Genomic DNA, 6000 nt, shown 5'->3' on the forward strand with positions numbered 1-6000 from the left:
ATAACCGGTGAAAGTCCAACTTGCCTTCTTCTGCTTTTTAAAGCTCCTGAGACTGCTTGCTATCACGTGGGCTTTGTGCTAGTGTTTAACTCAAGTTTTTCCCTCAAAAAAATTGTATTCTAGTGAGTTTCATATTTCTGGCTGTAATCTCAATTAAATATCTTGGAACAAACCAATCAAATCCCCAAGCTTCTGTGCCTTTTTTGTTTTACCCTTTCAGATGTGCATCACAGATAAAGGACTAACTTTGTGAACATGCTCTTAGGGTAATAAGGACACAAAATGAGCAATTCTTCTGTAATTAGTCAGCAAACACAAGTGGCCCAGGAGAAGATCTTCTGACGTATCAGAGCAGAAATATAAATCAAATCCTTTATGTTGCTGTTGCCAACTATTAAAAATGGAAATATTTCTGCAACATTTCAAATTCTCGGGATGGCTTTGCATCAGACTAAGGGGAGTGGGATTGCACAAGGGCAGTTAATTATTTTGCTTCCCTCCCCCAAAAACAAATGACCCCACTGGCACGATTTAAAATAACAAAATCAGGCTGGGTCTGTAGGCATGTGGTTGCCCTGCTTCCCCAGTCATTTGCCTACCTTGGGTAGCATAAAGTCATCTTTTAGTGTTGACTCTGCTGCAGAGGTTGTTCAAATTTTAATAGAAGCAGTTTCTTTACACTCCAACACAAACATTTGAGCACAGTAAACTTGAGTTGACTGGCTATCAAAAGGTATAAATTAGCAGTGTTAATGCAATCAGTCTCATGGGATCACTGTTGCTCAAAGGTGGGCTAAAGCTCTTGTGTCTTCCAGTGGCTTCCCAAAGTACTCTCTGTGCACAATCCAGAAAAGCCAGACAAATTCTCCCTTAATCTCATGGGAAGAAACTTGTAGAGGTGCACATGTTATCTCACACAAATTAAAGGATATAATCCCATAATTATTAAAACTGCTTGTAAGTCAGGGGTTGGTGTGGGCACAGCATCCAGGTGTAGGGTATTACTGATAGTTCTGTTTTGGAAACATAGTCAAATATGCCTCTGTGCCATCTGGTGTTTCTGATTCAGGAGAATCTCTGTATTTTTTTTTGTCTTCCCTGAAACCTCAAAATCAAGTGCCAATGTCTGCTTTTTTCTTCTGTAGAGTTTGATTCAGCTGGGAGGTTTTGTTCCTAGCATAACAAAGGTGTGGTTTTGCAGCCAGCTTCAGCAAATTTAAATCTCTGCTGCTGCTGCTGCTGCTGAAAATGGTGGTACTGCTCTCCTTTTCTCCCTTCTCCAGCTGCAGCTTACTGCTGCCTCCCTAGGGAGGATGAGGATGCTCATGGCTGCATGGTCAGTTGTGTCAGGAGCCATCTGAAAATTAGCGTGTGGCTCAGATCTCAGGTGGATTGTTTGGGGCTTTTTGATCCAGCTGACTCTGGCAGCCTGAAAACTGGTGATGAAACAAGAGAAGAGTATTTGCCTAGTTCTGAGGCAAGGAGATGGAGGAGGGTGAAGAGAGTGAGCCTGCCTCTTGGCACAGTTCATACTTAGGTTAGCTTAAGCCAATAATGAAACTACACCTAGGAGTCCTCTTGCTAAACTCAGAGGTGAAATATGCTTCTGGTATTAAGGAATAGCAAACATTGGAAAATTCCAATGCTTTTTTTCTTTTTCTTTTTTTAAGACTTACTTTCTGTGTATCATAACATCCTGAGGACTTGCAGCAGAGCCATCATAGAGGAAAAATAAATAGGAGTGGATATTGAGTGGAAATACTGGTAAGAGGTAGGCAGCTCACATAGATCCAGTCAGTAGTCACTGGTAACTAGCTTCCCCTAAAATATGATTGGTGGGGAGAATGTTGAAAATACTCTTAAACACACTAAAATGTATCAAGAAGGTATGTCCAGTTTCTAAGCTTTGATTGGGATGAAAACTTACAGAAACCAATTTGTTAATTCACTTTTTTTTTTTGTTATCAATCACATCACTCCTCCTGCAACTCTTACCCACCCAGTAGGGCCCATGAAACCTGTGGTAGTGGAGATGAAATGAGTTATATCAGTATGTGAGTTGGGAAGGGAGCAGGGGAGTGAGGGGAAGGGAGGGAGAATGGGGGAAACAGACGGATCCTGGATTATGCTGCAGCTGAGATTGAAATAAAATTTCACCTTAAAATGGGGTGGCCACTGCTTCTATGAAACTCTTGGGGATAATTCATCTGCCACTTGATAAACTGGCAGAATTTCTTTCCATATTCTCTCCTCTATTCTCTTTCATGCTTTGTATGTGTACACATATGTGTGTGGTATGTGCATGTAATTTTCAAGATGCCTGGCCCCTTTTTTCTCCTTGGCTAACTTCTGAAATAGAGCTGTCAGGATGATTCCAGCATTTGGAGCCATATTCTTTCTGACAGAGTATAACTCTTCTCCACAGTTTTCCTTTTTTACAGCCTGAAGTCAATGGGAATATTCAATGCAACCTAAGGTCAGGTTCTTGAATTTTAACACAATTTCCCATGGGATCTGAAAGGACAAAAATTCCTTTAAGACAGGGAAGAAAAAGTGGAACAGCAATATAAGGAGTAAGGACTTGTTATGCAGTTTTAAAAAAAAGCAGCTTGAAGAGGTTTCTGATCTGGAGGGAAGAGCTTCATTTAATCTGTCCAGGAATTTAACACCAGTCACTGTGTTATCAGTCATTTGTACAGAGGGGTTGAACTCTCATGGCAACTGGCTATGTTAGCAGTCCTCAGCTTTAGCAGGTCAGCTGCAAGAAGGTACATCAAATTAAGTAATTTCAAAATGTCTTGGAATATAACATGTACAGCCATATGAACCGATATGGCATAGAAGGATTTGTAAGCTGTGCCATAACAATGGGCAGTACAACCACCAGTTTCTTGTGGAGTCCATGAAAATACAGAAAAAAGGTCAAGTTATGAGATGGACAGATTTAGCTAGTTCCTTTGTAGCTGATTAATGTTTTTATTTAATACATTAGGAGGCACAGATTGTAAACATTTTATTCAACAAACGATTTCTTAATGCTGAAAAGAAATGGAGATGTTCATTTATATTCTGCAAAGGAAGATGGTTCATGCCCATGCCCCACTCCACAGAATGGAAATTTACAGGGACCTAGTTTTTGTCTAGGCAAAGGTTTCCATATAGTAAGTGGAAATTTTAGATCGCTTCAATATGGGTTGAACTTTGAAGAATCTAAATTCCCTTGTTCTAAATATTCCTGAAGTCAGGAGTCTTGTTTTTTGCATTAATGAAATAGGATGAGAATGAAGGGGTTGCTATTTACAAACTCTTTGAAGATGTAAGGTGTTGTATATATAGAAATCATCACTTCTACATGGCTTCGGATGTGGTAAAAATGCATTGCATGTTAGTACAGCTTTATGTTGATCAATGAAGAATCTGAGTTATTAAATTTAGAGACGAGTATTTTATTATGTGTGTTCCATTAAGAACAACAAAATATGCTTTATTCATGTAATATTTTAAGCTCTTTCACTTCACCAAATGTCAGCTGTCAAACTTTGTTGCCATCCTTAGTAACAGCTGCTGTTAGACATTTCCCATTTTTACTGTGTTTGGAAGGGCTTACCTTCCAATAATAATCCTATTTTATCAATGGTTTAAAAAACATTTCAAATGGAAACATCATATAAGAATTTTATTTTAAGTATGATGCAGCATTGCAGGGAGTAAGATAAACCCCACCGAGTAAAACGTGCTATAGGGAAAAAAGAAGCAGTCTGGTCCATGGCAAGATGAACTACAAAAAAATCCAGCTTTCTAAAAGATGACCAGGCCAATTACATTTAAGCCATTTATGGAAAAGCTACCCTACAGGTTGATAGTTACAGTACTGAAAGTGCCCCTGTAGGTTTTGCTCCCCCTTGTTTTTTTTCAGTCTTTCCATAACAATATCAGTTATTTCACATTCTGTTTTCAGTCTGCTTCTTGTTCCCTTGTCTTGCCTCTCCCTCCCTCTCCCCCTCCTCCACACCCTTTCTCTCTTTCTCATATCATCTCTGAGCTGTTAGAAAAAAATACTGCTTTTCTGTGTGTGATGTTCTTCAGCTTTAGCAATTTTCCATTTCACTTCTTTCTTGTTATACTTTTTCCATTTAATATTTGGGGAGAAAAATCATTCTATTTGAAGGTGAGCCAAATACACTGTCACAATGTTTTGGCTCGAGTTAGTATTTTCAGATAGAAAGTTTACTTACAGTTTCCTGCATTTTCCATTTGACTGTTATTAAAGAAGGAGGAGGGGTGGGGGGGGAAGGCCTTAACTTTTACCCTCAGCAGCAGGTGTATTTTTTACAACTGTCACTTATTTGTCCCTCGCCTGGTTTGCAGCAGCTTGGAAGTTCTTCAGGCTTGCTTACACAACCCAAAGTCTCCTGACAACACAACTCCTTTGTGGGAAGTGCACTGGTCTGGATCTGAAATGGTGTAATGAGTATCTTCTGGGGGAAGATGCAGTCCAAGTGAGTTCTAAGGAGGGAAGCAAATTGAATTAAGTACTGCAAAAAGCTGTTAGGACAGTTCTGTGTTGTGTGGGCAGGTGTGGATGGCTGAGCTCTTAGCTCAGCTTGTTGTTAGGAGGTAGAGTGCAAGGGATTTTAAGTAGAGTCCAGGGCTTCTGAAGTCAGAGAAGCTTTCATCAACAGGGAGCCTTCTACCACTAGAGGCTATATTTTCAGAGCAAATGAAGACTGAAGGGAACAGTAAGGACTTTAAATTTTACTACTGATTTGTATATGTTACATTTTTAAATATCTCTTTGCATTTAACCCGTGGCTGCTCTATCCTAGCTGATATTTCCTTACAGCTTATAATAAAGGGCTATATAAAACCAGACAAAAACGATGATACCACTCTTGTGATTCACAGATCTGGCAAACACTAAGTTACCACAGCATTTAGGGACCATGGTGATGGATGCCTTAGAGATAAATACAAGACAGACAAACAGAATGAGTCAAAGCATTGCCAAATTTGCATAAAAATTTTCATAAAATAACTTGTGGTGTTTGAGAAAAAAACCAAATATTTGGTCTTTAGGTTGCCATGGTGTTGTGTTAGTGAAAAAGCAACAAAGCTATGAACAAATAGTCCAAGCTACATCATGAGTTTACTCACCAGACAGTGTATTCTAAGTAACAAAGTGAGTATGAAAAAATGCTTTCATTACATAAAGGTTAGATATGATACCAGCTAGTGTAATGGCAGCCATTCCTGTCCTCCTTGCTTATAAAGCATATTTAAACCACTGATTTCAAGAAGCTCTGAAGAGGATTGTGCAGCAAGTGCTGTGAATTCCTGTATTTATTCCCATGAATAAGCCTTCTTTTGTCTTACTGCTTTGGAGTTGGTGATAGAAAGAGCAGGCTCAGGCTGTGGCAGCCTCCAAGAGCCTTTTCTGCTTCTTTCAGTCAGGAGGAACATTTAACCTGTTTTACTGTGTTTCTTATTGAGTCAGAAACTTTTTTTTTTTAGTAGATCCTTCAGCCCAAGAGTGATGAATGCTTTCCCTTGCTTGATCTTCCAGACTAACATCTGGTTTCAGCAGACCACTTAAACACATGCCTAACTGCATCCTTAAACATTTTGTTGGGTATATTCCTAAAGGAGTACAATAGCCATATTAAAGACGAGTATATTCTTAAGGGCTTTTTTGAATAGGGGCCTAAATGCAAATGAGGAGAATAATGTGCCTTGTTTTAATTGGGTGAATTAATTAGACAAGTATGTGTTTCATTTAGTGGCATTGTCTTCTGTAGTTGTGTAACTTTAAAGGTTACAGCCAAATAGCTTGATCCAAAATTTGTTATTTAAATATGTGTACAAATATAGAGAAAGTACAATTTCCCTCTGTGTAACTTAGTTGCAAAGGTATTGATAAAAAAATGCTTGTTTGCATTCAGCCATGTTTTGCTAGTAAATGAGCTTGCAATACTGAAAGAAGGTTTTAGGGGGGATAAAGAA

The sequence above is a fragment of the Heliangelus exortis genome, chromosome 2, assembly GCF_036169615.1.
Source record: "Heliangelus exortis chromosome 2, bHelExo1.hap1, whole genome shotgun sequence".
NCBI classification, from domain to species: Eukaryota; Metazoa; Chordata; class Aves; order Apodiformes; family Trochilidae; genus Heliangelus; species Heliangelus exortis.